We start from the raw sequence: 19,235 nt of genomic DNA, 5'->3' as shown, positions 1-19,235 counted from the left end.
TCGTCTCACTAAATGATGGTTTGAAATTTTAAACACACTTTACCTTATGAGAGCATGATGAAATTCGATAGCAACCTATGGGTCTATGGGATTTATTCTATTTTAGCCTAAGTTTGTAAAAATCGGCTAACAATATCTGAGAAAATGAATGACATTATTTGACACACAGGCAGTACTCAGTTCGATGAACTGTGTCGAATGGTAAAGAACACTCCACGCCATCCGGACCAATTTTCAATTTTTTTTTTGAAGTGATTGCATAAACTTTCTATATGAGAATGACTAAATAATTTTATAGAATAATTTGTTATCATGATTTTGTGATAATATCACTTTGGGTACAAATTGAATAAAAGAGAATATCAAGGATGGTTAAAACTACAAATGGATCCATCTGCTAATGACGGTTTATCTATATAATCTTTTATGCAATTATTTTATCGTAAACCTTTATATTTTCTAAAACTTCTTCTGATAAGATGGATAGACGGTGGCGTTGGTCATAATGCAAGAAAGTAAAAAAGAGATGATTGCCAATTACATTACAATAAACGCAATCGCTAAACAAAAAATAGCTGTCATTTCCATATTTTATTCAATGACTTTTTCATTTCGTTGCGCTTCAATTTCTTATCATTTTCATATACTGATTTTCAATACGGAATTTTGATCTCCCAATACAGATTTACGGATTTTTCTCCTGAACAATACAGTATGACAACCCTGCACGCTAGACGAACTTGACCAAAGCACGTTGTATGCTTCGTTCGAAAGGCTGTGTATCCGTTCCAGCGCGTACCGGTTTTGTATCGTCATTTTGTATGACGGTTTGAAAGTATTCACACTCATCGCCATATAAATTCAGAACCGACCGGACAGATATTTTGCAAACATTTTTTGGGGATTAGAAAATCCCTTGGAAAAGACCGTAACCAGTGGCCGAAACGTCGGGCAGCATATAACAGCCGTTCTTATTTAACCGTTGTGCACTCGAAAAAAAAAACACCTTTAACCACCCGAATGGGTACCCGGGTACCCATTTTTTTAAATCGCTGTAAGTTGAGCATTTTTCAACCGATTGAAGTAATTTTAGCACTGTTGGATTCAGGAACTTAAGCTCTTTGGGATTGGTACCCATAAAGATGGACATGGTGCTCCTGGTTCCCAGGAACCCGGATATCCTAAATGAGTTCCGACATCGAGGCATTTATACACGGATTTCACGTATTTTTGTAATCTTATCTAAGAATTGCTATATGAAATCAAGTGCTATGCTGAGTTGTTATGTTTATATATTTCAGGGGGCATCCGTTATGTACGTAACATAAAATTTTGAATTTTTCTACCACTCCTTTCCCCCTTTGTCGAGCATTTCTCAATCTTTTCACCATGTATTGTCACGTATTTTTGAAACCTCTCCCCCCTAAACGCGTGACGTACTTTATGTATGTTCCCTTATATACTTCACTTTCTTATCTTCAGTTTGAAAATTATTATGTACTTCAGGCCTATTGCGAGGAGCACGCAATACAATTTTTAATTCTGGCAACAAACATTTCGAAACATCACGAAGTTACTTCCCAAACAGTTTCGTTCTCATTTATATTTCCTTTTTTTCGTTCTATGAGAGTGAGTCCAGAATAGGCCAACTACCCTTTAGATGACGTCATTTTTCTACAAAAGGTTCATTTTGGTACGGCCTTTCTCAAATAGCTGGTTTGGAAAAGTTTCAAATTAGTAAATGACATTTATGGTGGAAAACACAAGTGTCGGAACATTCTACGGAAATCCGGATTAACGGGAACCAGAAGAACCTACTACAGCAATATACACGGCCATCGAAAAGTGGATAAATTTCTGAATTTACCCGTACTGAAAAAATTCAAATCGGATGGAATTTGCCTTAGTTACAAGCATTTTTATTTGTGGGTACCCGGGTACCCATTCGGGTGTTTACGTAATAAAAAAAATTTGAGCCCCCCCATTCGACCCCCCTTACTGTAAAATGAAAAGTCAAAGCATGAGAAGTTATGGTCCAACTAGTTCTTGGAATTGACCGAATTGCAGAATCTTAGTTTAAACCTAACTCAGAAATTTCTTATTTTGAAATTCGAAAAGGTACCCGGGTACCCATTCGAGTGCATAAGGGTTAACAGACTACTAAAGCCGAAATCATAATTATTACAAAATTGCACAGTATCTTTTGAGACAACGAGAGCTTTAATTTGAATCAAGATTTGTGAAAATCGGTTCAACCATTGCTGAGAAATCGAAGTGAGTTTCGTTTTTGAAGCTTTTTTTCTTCGCTATTGTTTTCGTGTTTTCGGAAGCGGAAACCGGGGAGTAGGTGAATTTACCAGTGAGTTCTATACAAATTTGTTCCTCATTTTGCCATCGCTTGTGAAAAAGAAAATCATGAAATTGAAAATTTTTAACTTATCGCGCTGTAATACTGAAACCGGATCTGGATCTAGATCAACTATCCGGGAACTTGCATCTTAGTTTGTGAAAATCGGTTGGGCAACTTCCGAGAAAATTGATTGCGAATTTTTCCATAGATTTGCACATATTACCTTGTAATTCCGGAACCGGTAGTCGGATAGAGATGAAATTCAATAGCGAGCTATGGAACCATAAGACCTTTTTTTAATCTGAGTTTGTGAAAATCGGTTCAGCCATCTCTGTGAACATTGAGTGACATTTTTTGTCACTAACTTACAGCCCTACATACATTCACACACATACACACACAGACATTTTGTGATCTCGACGAACTAAGTCGGATGGGTTATGACACTCAAAGTCTTCGTTCAAAAGTTGATATTCACAATGATTGCATAGCCTTTTTATATGAGAAAGTCAAAAAGTGACAAAATAATAAATTCCCGAATAATTAGCTATCAGTGTAGTATAAATCTACACGGATTAGTGCTATAAGTGTAGATTAGTGCTGTTGGTGTAGTATAAATGTACACGGAAAAGCCAGCGGTCGCGAAAAAACTAAAATATAAGTTGTTTTTCTGAATTTGATCGGTTACTATTTGGTACAACTTATCGATTGTTGTTTTAGGGGCGGATAAGGTCTAACACATTTGAAAAATCATTTTTTTTTGTACATTCTTATAGTAAAACATTTCAAGAATATTCTGTAAAATTGTTAAGCCAATCGGAACCAAACTCAGCAAGTAATGAGTATTTATCTGTGCGAAAAAGTAAGCGTTCGGCGCACAGGCCCATGATTTATACTTCGGTTGACATAGAAAATTGACAAAAAATTCTAGAATTATTTCATTATAACAAATTATAAAGGAAAAAAAAGGATTTAATAGACAAAAAACTTTAAACGCGTTTTTCTCGAAAGTAGGTTTAGAAAATCCGTGTACCTCGCTATTTAAAAACTACTGCACAGGTTTTACAGCTACAAATGATGTTTCACTGTTCGAATGATGCTTAATTATGCAAAACATATGAATTTGTTTTGTTGAACGATAGTTCTGAAAAAAAAATCGCAAAAATTATGTTTTTTCATCATTTAGACCCTACCCCACCTTAAACTAAACTATAATTTGTGATTTATCGTGCTGGCAGTTTAGCAATGACACCCAAAAAAGACACACACAACAAACGAGTAATGAAACGTTACAGTTGAGCAATGACATGCACTCTAGGCGGAAAATGAAACGTTTCAATGAGGTGTCACTCGTGCAACTGAACAATGATACAATCTCAGCAAAGTTACATGTATGCATGAAAACAGAAAATGTCTCAATTGTTTCAACCAATTGTTCAGTTATTTGAACTAAAGACGTCTGTCTCTACAATACATATTTTGTACTGCTAGTTTCTTCAGGGGGCAACTAATAGTTCACCGCTTGAACTAGGAAATTTTGCCTAAGTAGCTGCTTATAGCTTTATCACAAAACTTATAGATGAATGCAACAAAAGATTAAAATTCCCAAGAGGGATTTCACCATCAAAATGTTCACTGGGCATTGAGATTTTTTGCCTCCACTAGCAGAGTGGTTCGCTGGAAGAGGCTTTTTGATTCCGTTTTTCAGAATGTTGCTGATATGCCTTATGCTACAGATGCACTTTCTAGAAAATACAATTAGAATAGCTTCACTTTAGTAGCAAATTTTTAAGCGTTTAGTGTTTTTAATTACATTGCCATGAACTGTCCGAAAATACGTTACTCGCGGATAAAATTAAAACATTTATATTGTAGGAATACCTATTTAGTACATCTTCTGAACACTTTCACGGCCACTACGTAACTGACATAAATGACGTTCATTTGCTGTTGACAATTTTCAATATAAAACGTTTCTGGTGAAATGAAGAGGATTTTTGTTCTGCGTTTTGCTGTCTTCGTTATCCGCCAGCATAACATCATTTGGATACAGCAATTTCGTTTACCTGATTAGTTATGAAAAAATCAACAGATATGCTAGTTAAATCAACACAGTTTAGTTGAAACAACCAGGGCGTAAGAGTAAAAAAAAAACAATTGCAATATTGTAATTTTTTGATCTGCGGTTTCTCCGTGTATATCTTTATATGGATATACGACATTTGGATTGAAAATAAACATTTAAGCAGCTACGGAGATATATTTTAATCGAAAGCTTAAAATTTTTTTTTTGATGTGGAACCCATCTATATTTCTATATAGTGGTGCAAATCAGAAACTCAAGAAAAACTACACGTAGAAGTGTGGTCAGGTTTTAAGCACTTACAGCTCAGTCTATTTTGTATCAATTATTAATATTATTTCATCATTTGATAGGAAATATTTCTACTTTTCGATTTGAATGTATCAAGCCATGTATTTTAAATTATATTTGATTGAAATTTTGATTAGTAGCAAGCAGTCTCCTATTTGGCTGCTAAAAATATTTGGCATACCGGATTTCCCTGCCATAGACGACGGTTTTGAAGGAGTAAGCGATGTATCAAAGAGAGAGCATCGCTCTGATTAGTCAATCGATGCAAAAGCGAAGCTGTTGGAAGCACGCGAATCTATAAATAGAAGCGAAATTGAAGCTAACGTTTCAGTCCTACTCATAGCATGCTAGAGGTAGGTTGATGCTAGACGGCAAGACAAAAACGTGTCATGAAACGATTTGAAGCTTTAAGGGCTGAGGCCAGTTGTTAGCGTGAAACCGTTTTGCTCGCTGTGCGTATTACATTTCTCTCCATGCTCTCTCGTAAATGTGTAAAAAGTTTTGATATTTTCGGTTACAAGTTTGACTACATCACATAAAATCCAATAAAGCTACCGCTTGTTTGGCAGCTTTGCTGAGCCGATTTTATTTCTCTCTCATGTTTCGTTACGTTACCAAGATACAAGAGCAGAAAAAAATGGTGCCGCCATAGAAATGGACTTACCATTACAAAAATAACATTCACTTAATTTTTATCGCGACAACATATATGTTTTTATGCACTAATCGCATCTAAACTAAATTATCTAGACATTGTCAGGATAGATTTTTGATCCATGCTTTTGAAGGCGAGATATTCAATAAACAAGTTGAAAGTTTCCGTTTTCAGCTATGCAATTATTCCTTCAGAAAAAAGACTTTCCCGACCGCTAAAGTCAAACAATCATTCTGAAATTTTCACAGAAAAATTTAAACTAATTTTCTAAGAGATTGTCAGTTGGGTTTTTTTATATTCGTCACCGTTTCTGAGAAAATCAGATTTGAAGCGTGAAAATAGACCTTTAAAACGTCCTAAAACGCACTGGCCTCAGCCCTTAATTGGTATACTCTGATCTTGTGTCATGCAAGCTCGGAATGCCATGTTAAGTCGTTTCCCAATGAGAAATTGACAACTACTCCTGGATAAATTTGGAGTGCTTAAGATTAATTTCTAATTTATATTATATGAACTCGATTGATAATGAGAAATAGTTTATCGCTTCAACCGAAATCGCAGAATGGTAGAGAAACTCAACGCTAAAAAAAACTGCTTGCATAAAAAACTTGAACACAAGCTTGGCGAAGAGAAACTTAATTATCAAAATCGCAAGTATGTACAAATATATAATTGCATACATTTGGGATAATGGTGCAATTTCGTCGCTTATAAAACAAATGCAAATCAAGACAAATCTCGATGAACATTAGAAAAGGTCCCAAGTGCAAGTGACAGTTTCTCTTAGTTTACTTTCTCTTTCAATTATTACGGCAAATTCCAGTAATTTCCAACAAATTCTATAGTGCATATCGAAAGTTGATGGTTTTTGCTATAATCCTATGTGAAGTGTTAGATGGGAAGATTGCTGATTGGACCGTAATACTCGAAAGAGAAAGTAAACAAAGAGAAACTGTCATTTGCACTTAAAACCTTTTCTCGTGTTTGTCTTCAAATGATGTGTTGGTTCGGATTGATTGAACTTTTTTTATTGTAGATCATTAGAAATTTTGGTTCCCTTGTTCCACATCAATGGCTCGAACAACCCCATGGGGCTGATCCTTGTAGTTTTTCATTCGAAGCTCTGTAGAAACTCAAAATGGATACAATTTGATAATCTGATCGCCCATCAAGCTCATCAATTATATGCGTCTTCAGTAGCAGTTGAGTAATACCGTTGAAAATGAAGAAAGTTTTTCCACTGAAATTACGATACAGGGCAATCTCATAGCGCTCCGAAGTTGAAAGTTACCGATACTAAGAAATTTAACTGTTGCTATCTCCGCATAATTTCTGAGAAAAATAAACATTATCGAACAATGTAACTTGATCGGGAAGGTCTTACTCTGAAAAAAGATTTTAGCTGGGAGGCGTCGAATCGAAAATCTGTAACAGTACAAATCTAATCAATCTCGTACTCGTTATTCTCACCCGATTGTGATAGCGAAGACGATGACGATGACGATGACGACGACGGTGATGACGATGAACACGGTAAAGGTGATGCTGCTGCTGGCTTGGCTAGGCTGAACCTGAAGACGGAGTGAAACTTCCGCTGTTCTCCGTTCGCCAGCTCAGACGGACTGTATGCAGGTGTGTCGAGGATTTTTCCAGAGTGACTTGCTTGCTTGCTCCAATCAGCGACATCACACTTCACTTTCAGTCTCGCAATCAAAAGAACTCCACGTCATGCCGCAGGGGATTTTAATCCATACCGGGAACAGTACTTTCAGCAATAATCACAATTTGCTATGAATGAGAGCCGGATCGGAAAATCAATTCGAAATTTTCTTTATCCTCTGTTCAGCGCTCGGAGTTGGATGATTTATGGCTCTACATTGGCTCTCGGAAAGGCGTGATTTTCTTTTTCTGCCTCACATATTTTCACACAGCATTCACCTTGCGATAACTTTCCGGCTCGGATTGTGGCCCAGCTTCTACAGTAGCAACACACTTAGCTGTAATTTTTCCAAGTGATGAATTATGCCGCCCTTCACGAATCATTAAATATTTATTTTGCTGTTCAAAAACTTGACGTGCACTGTATTACTTGTAACCACACACCACTTCTTACGATCCACTGCCGGGGTCAGGTCAAACGCAAAAATTCCCGAAAGAAATAGACCCCTTTGCAGGTCAACCGTTACTCACAGCACTTCCAGGAAATTAACCAACTACGCAAACGACGTTGACGGCCACGACCGCGACCACGGTTTTTTTCATCCTAAAGTATGATGAGTTGCAGAAAAAAAAAATCCCCACTCCAAGCGGTCCAGCATTAATTTTCAAATTTTGTCAACTAGAAACCGTGCATTTCATACGCTTCTACGTGGGAAATGCCCTCCGGCAAGCTGCTGGAAAACAAGGGGGGTATATTCGTTCACTCACAGAGAAATGGGGGCAACGATAATGTTGGCGCACTTGATACACAAACACACATACACAGGCCACTTTCTGCGTCTACGACGTTGAGCAAAAAATAAACTATGACCGTGTGGTCCGGCTTTCCGTTGGGCTAGATAAGATGATCGAATGGAGAACCCCAGAATTCATACCCGTTGATGAGCTACTACCGCTGCTATCAACTGTGTGACCGAACTGGTTCAGAAATCCCGATAAACTGAATCTAATTTTCCAGCTACCGGCAGTGGCTAGGCAGGATTTTTCGCAGCAGCTAGACCTGCTAGAGCGGTTTTCTCTCGTGTTGGCCGGAGACGAGCATCGAGTGAGCACACTCTCAGTTGGAACGTGGAAACTCTAGCGAGCGGCAGACCGGCTTTTCGAAGTTCAATGTTTTGATTTGGAACAGATGATTTTCCGGCACATGCTGAGAAAATGGTCGAAAGTTCATGCAGACATTGATTCATTTTCGGGAGTTCACGATACAATGCACCGAGCCGAAATATGCGTACGAAGGTGGATGTTGGTGTTGCCCTAAGTACGTAGGTTGAAGTTTCTACCCTTCTTAATTCAGCTAGTGGTGTGATAATGTCTTTCTCCAGACATTTAAATAGTCTTATTAAAACTTTTGTAAGACTCTATCCTTGGCCATTAGTATTGTGAGGTTAGATAATAAACTGATGGTAGTTTTCTTTCATCTCCGAGAAATCCTGTTTCAAAAACACCTTAACCATCTAACCAACCAGCAGCTGCAACCAATGTATAACAAGGCGCTTCTACAGTAACTAGCAACGAGATCAAGACTGCGAATAACAAGGAAAACGAAAAGATGACGGAAATCAACAATGCCACCGATGCGTCAATGGACGACGAGACGAGCCACGAACAAAGTGCCCCTCAATCCTCGCAGGAGGGAAATGGAAGCTTCTCTCCCCCTAGAAAAAGGGTGACAACGAGATCGAATACAAAAAAAATATTTAAAAAATCGGCTCAATCGGCCACGTAAAGCTTGTACGCAAATAGGCCTGAATAAAAATGTCTTTGAAATGAAAAAAAATCTCCGAGAAATTTTTGTGGCGTTGAAAAACACTCGGATTTGTCGGTTACGTTACATATAACATCACATATCGAATTCGATTGACATTGTTAGCTTTCAAATAAACCGTTTAAGTTGATCGAAATTGGTAGAGTCAACTTCAGAAGAATTCAGTCCATGAAAAATGTGCGGTTAGTCGGTTACGTCACTTATATTATAATACAGGGATGGAAATAAGCAAGTTTTTTTATTCACAGTAAATAGAAAAAGGCAGTATTATCTTTTCATGTTACATATTTATTGTAGAAATTACAATAAATTTTGAAACGAATGATTTTCGATAATATAAATTTTGGTTTTACTTGGAATTTGAAAATGTCTTCATCGTAATTTGTATCACAACCACATTTCAACAAAGTTAGGATCGTCTTAATGCTACTCTGTGTTCATTCAAGTTCAAATGACTGTCACTTGCGGTTTCGGTGATATGATGGTATAAGTGACGTAAACGTCAAAACTGACTACCGCTCAATTTTCTCGGATATGGATTATCCGATATCAATAGTTTTAGGCTTGTTAGGTGAGCTTATTTCGTCGGTCGCATCGAAATTCTATGCTTTGTTATGTATTTGAAATTTATTCGGTAATACCGTCGTGGTTTTTTTTTTCATAAATACGTTTATTTCTTAAGGCAGTTTACATACGTTTTTCTTCGCCGTAGCATCACTTTTACATAATATTCTTATCCTAATTTAATTCTAACATAGTCACAACGTTTTGAATTTATTAAAACATATTCTCTTATAGCTTAAATATCATCTTAGGTAACTCGTCATTAATTATGAAATCTACTCGGAAATATTATTTGAACCAAACGATTACCTTCTATAAATTATAAAATAAGCTGTTTTTTTTGACATTTTGTTGATAATTTCATAAACTGTTTCGAGTTTGTTTGTATCATTACATAACTTTTATTCTAATTTAGCTATTGGTTGAACTCATGGACGCAGCTGGGATCAGAGCTAAGTCTTAAAAGGGGCCTTTATTAAATTGAAACTCCAATTTTCTTTATGAAATGATAAATAAGTTTCATGTATGAAAGGTCACGACAAGCAAGAATGTCTCGAACTGGGATATTGGATAGTCTACCTTGGGTACGCAAAGAATTTATTAGTTGAGATCTGACATCACGATACTCCACGCATGTCCAAACGACATGATCAATATCCCGATAACCTTCTCCGCAAGCACAATGATTAGTCTCGGAGAGCCCAATTCGAAGGAGATGTGCATCTAACGTGTAGTGATTGGACATGAGTCTGGACATCACACGAATGAAATCCCTACTCACATCCAGTCCCCTGAACCATGCCTTTGTCGATATATTCGGAATAATTGAGTGCATCCACCGACCCAGATCATCTCTATCCCAAGAAGCTTGCCAGCTGGCAAGTGTTCTTTGGCGAGACGAGCTATAGAATTCGTTGAAAGCAATCGGTCGCTCATAAATTTCACCCTCAATAGCACCACGTTTGGCTAAAATATCGGCTCTTTCATTGCCAGGAATGTATACCGTCGTGGTGGATTAATATCATAAAAAATAGCTAATAGTGTTAACATGCATGCTGCAATGAATAATAATTATGATGATAAGAAAAATCCAATCACAACGCGTGCCGTGCAACTGAATAATATTACCCTATTTATCTTGAATATCCTACACAGAAGTAACAGGAGTGCAGGATTTAGCTATGCCAATTCAAACGCTGCGCCAAATGCTGCGCTCCTGTTACTTTTATAAATCAAATTCATTTCAAATAGCGTTTTTTTTATCTGAAAAGTGCATGAGCATTACCATCAGCATCAACCAGCTGGAAGTCAAGCAAATTTTTTTGCCGCTATAATCACTATTTATTGTTGTATATTTACTAATTTTACATCAATGTTATTACAATCCCAACTGATTATTTTCATAAAACCTACATCTAGCATTCATTCTCCTTCGTCTAGTATTCATTTTATTATGAATTAAACAACAGGTGGCGAAATCAAACACGGTTTGTATTAAACGAGAACATATGTTGAATCTTCGTAATCGTGCTGTAATGAAACCGATATTTTTCCCAACTCTGGTGATAAGGACTGTTAAAGGAGCATTCCTGAAAGCTACAAACTGACAATTTTCCTCAATTTGAGCATCCTCATTGACAAAAATCAATGATGTACATGCTCCTTTAATATTCCTTATCATCCATCACTAAGCTTCCCAAAGCTACAAAATTACTAATTTTCCATGATTTTAAAAGTCTCATTGATACGCGCTACCTTAATTTTCACACCTCTCAAGATTTTAGACGTAAATCAATCGGCACTCATGTCTGATCTTGCTCATATGTGAATTTTTTGCTCGAAGTTGATCGAATCGTCCAGTGATTTGATCTTACTTGAATCAGTGTTAATAGTAGCTCAAAATCACTACCGATTTTGTGTGATGGAAGGTCAATGTTGATTTTGATCGAAGTGATTCAAAGATAACTGATCAACTGATCTTAACAAGATCAGATCATTAGTGATCTTTATTGGAAAAGATCACAAGCGATCATCTTCGCTAGTGATTACGATTTGATGATATTTTGATATAAATTTTTCCAGCACTGATTCAAGAGTGTCTTCAAAGTTAACAGTTTCACTGTCTGTCAAATTCAAGACTTCAACTGCAGGATATTCTACATATGGGTGTCGCTTTCTAATTGAATGAAAAATTTTGACAAAATGATGCCTAAACTATTCGTAAATTCTCAGCAAAACGTTCTATCAAATGAGTATAAAAATATAAAATCTAGCCATATTTTTGTAAAGTATTCCTGATTCTGTTTATATATTGGGCATAGAAGGTAATTTGAAATGAATGTGTGAGACCAGTTTTGAAGATTTATAACCTTTTTGGGTTTATTTATAGGCCAGTTTTTTTTGTGGAGTTTTTCTGTTCCGGAGAAGGTTAATAACCATAAGGTTAAAGGCCTCATATTTCTGGAATTGCAGTTGGAAGTTGGATCTTAATGAAATTCTATTCATAATAACTTTCTTTTGAATCCGAAAAATCGTGAAAATCGATCGATACTAGTTCCATTTTGGAGTTAAAGACCACTATAATTTTAGAGTTTTTCATCGTGATTCAAATGAGCGACAACAACAAAAAAGTTTTCTGCGGCCTAATTCAAGTTAACATGAATTGACATGAATGAAACATTAATTTCCAAGCTTTTTATCGAAAAATCTCTATGTGTGATACTGTTTGAAACATAGCAAATTTCAAAAAGTGATTGAGCGTTATATGAACGGCTGATAAGTGCAACTTATCGTTGAAACCCCCTTTAAATAGTTTTGAATACGAAAACCGAGTTAATATTCTATGTATGCTTAAACCGGACTTGAACTTTCCAGAGCAGAAATCGTTTAAATTCATTCTTAGTGTAAAAAACGGGCAAAAAACTTTGAATGGGATAACCGGAAAAAATCTTAGCCGGTACTTTCAGAGCAAATGTGTTTATTTTTGCATGGAAACTTTCTACGTGTTTCCCTCGGCTACGGGATCCACATATTGAATATTATGTATTTTATCTAACAGATTCAAGTTTTCTGTATTAATTAAACATTTGCGCTCGCAACCCACTATTTAACCTTCTAGATTTTTGAATACTGGATATTGATGACGAACTTTTCATTTTAATCTAATTGTATAGAAATCAAATGTTTTTGACTTGACGAATTAAATTCGATAATATAACTCTATTTAAATATTTTTCGGAATCAATATTCAAAAATGTAAAAAATTACTCCAATTATTTATGTTATCAGGCTTTAAAAGTAGTTTAATATAAATAGAATTACTAACGTGATTACTATATTTAATTCTAGACGATATTTAAATGGTTTTTATGCATGACCACGCAAACAATTTTAAATAAATTTAAAGTGGTGTTGAGTAAGATCGCACCAGGATTTTCAAGAAGTAGATAAAAAAAAGCTTCAGAGTGATTGAATAGTTACAGATACTTTTCCCCGCTTTTGCAAAACTAATTATTAACAATTGTGCCGTACGCCAAGGAAAGTAATTAAACAAGTCTCAGAATACTGCCAACTGCCAAAAAATGTGAGGTTTAATATTCTAACAAAATTGTATCAATAATATATTGTGATCGGGGACTTATCGGAGCTCTAATTAGCACAGGTTTCGATGCCTATTCTCATGCGTCTAGAGCACTCGAACCTCGTTCTTGGCTAAATGCGCTGAGAACGTACAAAGCATTGTACATTCATTTCTGCCGCAGTACATAAATGCACGTGCGAGTTTTTGTGAGAGCAGCTAAAGCTCTTTGGCTGTGCATGGTTGTCTTCAGTGAATGAGAAGAAACTTGTTTCAGGGCAATAAAAAGAGTGCGTATGCTTAAGGTCTGCTGCTACCCTGTGTGCACAGTTCCCAAAATTTAAAAAGAATCGTAATTTAAGTTTTGTTACCCAATTTTTTAATTCACGGTGCTCGGTTTTTCGATTCACAATCGGAAATCTTGATTCACATTTTCGTGCGCAAAATGGGCTTATTTCCACCTCTGCTATAATATCTTCAGAACCGGAAGTGATAACCACTTGATCTTCAAACTAGATTCACAATTCAATAGTAGCTTTCAAACGAGCCTAAGTGCGTTAAAATCGGTTGCACCATCTAGAAAAAAATTGAGCGATAAAAAAACAACTCGTTTTGGCGGTTACGTCACTTATACCATCATATCTCCGGAACCAGAAATGACAGCCATTCGATCTTCGAATTTGATCCTCAATTCAACAGTAGCTTTCAAATGAGTGTTAATATCGGCTACGTCATCTCTGAGAAAAATGAGCGGTGAAAAAAACAGCGCGTTTTGTCAGTTACGTCACTTTTCCATTATATCTCCGGAGCCAGAAGTTTAATCTTCAAACTTGATCAATGGTCCAACAGTAGCTGTCAAACGATGACTCTACGCTTGTTGAAATCGGCTCAGTAATCACCGAAAAAATTGAACTGTAAAAAAACCTTTGGAAAGTGTACGCACATACATGCACACATACAAACACACAGACTTTTTTCCGATCACGTCAAGATGAGTTGAATAACAGTATATAATACTATGGGTCTACGAGGCTTCGTTTGAAAATCGGGTTTTCCAGCAATTCTATTACCTTTCTTCGGAGAATGACAGAACAGTTTGTCAGGGTTGAGTTTCTAATGTTTACCTGGAGGGGTACAATAAATAAATAATTAGTGCTCACGTTAGAACGGAATCGAAGAGAGGTAAAATGAGTCCTGTACATTAGCCGTACCGAAAGGCGTTTGTGAACGCTGGAAAAGTTCAGCAGATAAAGAAAAATTTCACAATTGAATCATTAAAGAGAAGTTACAAAAATTCTCTGATTACACTAATCCAAACAAAAGTCCAATACCTACTTGTTTCAATTAAGAAATCGGAAATTTGTTTCACTGCAACCCAACTTCCATTTTTCGATTCAAATATGAATGTGGACTAGAATAGTTTTAAGCCATTGCACAGTAGGGAAAAAAATGACTTTAATCCACCTAGCACTGAGGTGATAACTTTTTTATCGATTCACATGTTTTTTACATCAATAATTGGGGTTCTCTCAAAAATTGTGACTAGAAAGACTGGTCATCGATTGCTTTAATCAAATTAAACAGGACAAAATATTGATTAAAACAATCAGGACAATTTCAAAAAAATGTACAAGTATTTTGAAATACATTTGAGTGATCGTTTTTTCAGTGCTTGTAGTTGAAGATAGTTACAATTTTTTTTGTTATAAAAATATATCGGTTATCACTTTGAATTCGAAGACAATGCAAAATTTCCACGTTACACGTTACAGTCGAAGAATTCGATAGTCCCACGACGAAAGGGCCGAACTGCAAATGACAATTTCTCTTATTATTTCTCTTTCTTTACTTTTTCTTACACGATTTACAGGATTGATTTTATATTCGATGCCTTACTCAATGTAAAACTTTCAAGTTAAAACCATAGGCTTTCGAATTGTATTGAAAACTTTCAAGAAATTTCACTAATGGCTCTGTAATAACCAAAAGAGAAAATGAACAAAGAGAGGCTTCCATCACTTTTCCGAATATGAGTTAGTTGATTGATTGTATGAATTGTGCAAGCTTTCCTCTTTTTCACTAATAGAGTTTGAAGCGATGCACCTACATTAAAGTACAGATTAGTTACATTAAACAGCTACTATTCTACAACTATATATTCCAAACTTGAAACAATTCCTTTTGGCATTAAAAATGCCTTACTCTTCACTATATGGGGCCGGGTGTCAATTGAAAGTTTCAAAAATAGTCGCGTAACCTTTTTGTGTCATAATTTTGAACGTTAATAACTCGGTCATTTGTTGATGGATTGTTATAATTTACCAACTAATCGATACGGAAACTTTTAACTTAAACATGTATGACGACGTCGTTTCAGTATTTCAATAGCATACTATTGAAAAAATGGTTGGAATCGACCTATGTTTTCATCCACCAATCCCTGTTGTACAAAATGACGTCAACTTCTTGTTCGGCATAGGAGGCTTTGCGTCATGCATAAAAAACACCGTATCGTTATGCGTAGTATGAAGAGAAATCTAAAAATATAGGCTGCACAATATTTCTTTGCCTAGTTGATGTTTGACTGTGAATGAAACAAGTAGCTTGTCCAGTGAGCTGATGACTGGATTGTATATGCGTTCACTTGCTGGATTGTCGCTTTTGCATTATGTGTTGGTGAAATTTCCTGTTGTCTGTGCAACACCGTGTTCGCTTGGGTATCTTATATATCATCTAGCTATTGAAAAGCCGAATCAGCGTGGTTACCGATTCTTTTGAAATATCCCTTGTATTTAGCAAATTTTTTGTCGATTTTGCCATTAAAAATGCCTTACACTTCGCTTCCCGAGGCTTAAAAATAACACACAAAACTAATCGCGTAACATTTTTCTGTCATAATTTTGAACGCTTATAACTCAGTAATTTGTTGATGGATTTATTTAATTCAACAACTAATCGATTCGGAATCATTTAACTTAAACTTATGAGATAACGTCATTTGAATGTTTCAATTGCATACCATTGAAAAATTGGTTTGAATTGAGTATTTTATTTTGGTTCTCTGGTAACTATCAGGCCAACTTAGAATTATCGGCGATAGATTTTTCGGATCTAATTTGCAGCGCTTGTTCCTAGATGATTTGTTAATGGATTTTCCTCATTCAAATGATTTCAAAGCTTCAATATTGTAAGCTTCAAAATGTTTTAATTTGTCAACGGATCGGTTTGTATAGTCAAATCTCCATTCCCATACGAACAAAACGCGGCCTCCTCGGTTTAGTAGTATAAATGAGTTCCACAGGCTCACATATACAGTACAATTAGATGCAATATCATATAGTATCAAAGATAAACTCAAAGTAAGTTTACCTGCGATTTTACATGTATCGTTTGAATAGGAACCCTCGTAGAATTTGGTTAACCGCCAGTTTCAATTCAATTATTATTTGCTTCAAAACAATAAGCGTCTGATGGCTACACGCGTTGTAACTATGACAATGTTCATTCATGTGTTAATTACATCAAGTTACAATATGAACAAAATTTCGGAATTTTGTTCCGTATCCATTCCGTATATTCCTAATATGCCAAAGCGAAAATCAATGTAAGTAACTAAATATTTTATGCGGACTGTTTCACATGTTTTCTTCCTCGTATTGTTGCCATATTATTTACCGACACTTTCCGAAGATTATCGATGATTTTGAAGGATTAATAAAATTACACCATCAAGGGGAACGTGCCATTTGAGCCAATTTGTTCTGATTCCTGATAATAAAATTACACCATTACTGAGATTACTGGTACAACATTCTCTTGGATCGATTACCTGTTTATAAAATTAATAAGTCCACTCTGTGAACGACCATTATTAGGTTAAAACTGGGGGCAAATAAACGATATAAATCAAATCAAATTAATAAGTTTGTCCGTTTCTCAAAAATAATCATCATAAAATAAAATAGTTTCATTTGTTCAGGTTTAAAGCTTTAGGTTGTTTGTATCTAAAATTGAGCTTTCAAGTAACTTTGAAGTGTAGTGAAATTTAGTGTATCATCATCATTATCATCTTTATTTTTGAATTTATTATGAAGAACCTAGAAACGTTTCATTTTTAATGTTATTGTGCTCGGTCGTGTCTTGAATACAACCATCTAATTTTTTATTTGCTAATATAGGAGGCTAGGTACGACAAATTTGTAGTTTATTTTTATTGAAGCTATGAAGTTCGAAAATATCTATTTCTTCTCGAAATTTCAGTACGAGACAATTGCAATGGCCTGGTCTGAAATGTATCGACGATCTTCGGTATGCAAGAGTCATTCTAATAATAATAATGATGATAGTAATAATAATAATAATAATACAGATTAACCTGTATATACGGCAACCCAGTTTCGCATGGCATATTTTCACACGACCCCATACTAGTATAAAGATGTGTTCAACATCATCACTTTCGCTTTCGCATTTCCGTTCGTAATTGAATGTGTTAGTGACGGTACAAATCTGCCTTTCTAACGGTTTTCGGTGCCATCGTGCTGACGGTGTCTCGTACGTTCAGAGTAGCTGCTTTAACTTGAATGACGCTTTTTCTCAAATCACATTTCATTATATACCTGCTAGTGGTAGCAGTGGACGGACTTCCCCTTTGTTAAAATATCGCAGAACGGGAAACAGTGAGACGATATAAAAAGGAAAGTTAGTAGAGTGGCAGCCAGTAATACTGAATTGGCTGTCTAGCTGTTAACAGCATCTTCTGGAATTTTTACGCAGAAACACGCACACAGGAGGAACAATTAAGGGCAAGGCGAAGTCCCGCTCGAACCGTGCTGGTCTGCAGTTCCCAATTGGCAAAATCCATCGTCTGCTCCGGAAGGGAAACTACGCAGAGCGTGTCGGTGCCGGTGCACCGGTCTATCTGGCGGCAGTGATGGAGTACTTGGCTGCCGAAGTGTTGGAATTGGCCGGTAACGCTGCCCGTGACAACAAGAAAACGAAAATCATCTCTCGCCATCTGCAGCTGGTCATCCGTAACGACGAGGAGTTGAAAACCCCGTCCTTTTCAGGACGACCACATCACTGTGATAAAGAAATATTTAGGATTGCTTTAAGTTTAGCCAGTTCTGATACGCCTGGAAAGTAGAATGCGCAAATCAAGTGGAAACATTTGTTCTAACAATTTGTTTATTTTTGTTTTCGGCCGCATACTAAAGTAATCACGACAAAAATACATTTTGATCTGTGGCTACTCTGTTTCGCACGGCATATTTATATACTAGTATAAAGATATGTTCAAAATCATCACTTTCGCTTTCGCATTGCCGTTCGTAATTGAATGTGTTAGTGACGGTGCAAATTAATTTAACTTCCATCTTGATGAATCTTTTGGTAGGAAATATTGAGATCTGAGATGGTTCTCGTGTGTGTCTTGTTTCGGCAATGGGCCTTGCTGGACTTTTTGGCTGCCTTTCTACCGATTTTCGGTGTCATTGTGCTGACTGTGTCTCGTGCATTCAGATCGGGAAGCAGTGAGACGACAGGTCCTCGATGTTGCTCTCGTGTGTCTTGTTTCGGGAACAGTTGCTCAGCAAATGGTAGGAAAAATGAACCACTCAACTTTTATATGGATGCTCTTGTATAGATGCAGACATCTCGCGTTCTGATTGGCTGGTGCTGTCATGAGTTAAATCAAACAGGTTTTTCAATAGTGTACTATTGAAAAACTTCAGTGTTGTTGCAATACACGTTCAAGTTGAAAATTTTTGATTCTATTGGTAGTTAGATTATATAAATCCTTCTACAGATCATTGAGCTATGAGCTTTCAAAATACGAGAAAGGCAAACGCGCCTTATGAATTATCCTCGTTGATACTCGTTTATACCAAACATTTCAGAAAAGTTTAATTTTGAACTATTTGAGAATATGTCACACAACTGAAAATTTTATCATAAAATTGTGATCATATTTTTGAAGGCATGTGGCAAGAATTATGTTGATTCATTAGATACAACAGGAGATATTCACGATCAAAAACTTATCACTCTCTCAGAGGGTAAATTTTGAAAAGGTCATAGCGCCCCATAGTAAAGTAAGTCGTATTCACGACAAAAAGTTCAGATATTTGTTGTTTCCAATAATTAATAGTTTCTGTGTTACAACGATTTGAAGAATGAGCATCCAAAAATACAGCAAAATTTCATCCAAATTAGAGCATGTCGATTCTGGGT

At 36.2% G+C, this 19,235-nt stretch overlaps 1 protein-coding gene across 3 annotated transcripts in view; it reads right to left on the bottom strand.

Annotated features, from left to right (window-relative positions):
• Positions 1–8,024, bottom strand: part of LOC131428130 (neural cell adhesion molecule 1-like) — a 179,175-nt gene extending 171,151 nt beyond the window's left edge. For 2 of the 3 annotated variants that reach the window (XM_058591814.1, XM_058591813.1), the window contains exon 1: positions 6,850–8,024. The gene's annotated coding sequence lies outside the window, so the exon portion shown is untranslated. Of the gene's footprint in view, positions 1–6,836 lie in introns of all 3 variants that reach the window. The other variant, XM_058591815.1, reaches the window with a different exon arrangement.
• Between the last annotated feature and the right edge of the window lie 11,211 nt (positions 8,025–19,235).

Source organism: Malaya genurostris, chromosome 2, assembly GCF_030247185.1.
Source record: "Malaya genurostris strain Urasoe2022 chromosome 2, Malgen_1.1, whole genome shotgun sequence".
Taxonomy (NCBI): Eukaryota; Metazoa; Arthropoda; class Insecta; order Diptera; family Culicidae; genus Malaya; species Malaya genurostris.
Note: the sequence above shows the minus strand (reverse complement) of the source record. Positions and strands in the feature narration are given on the sequence as shown.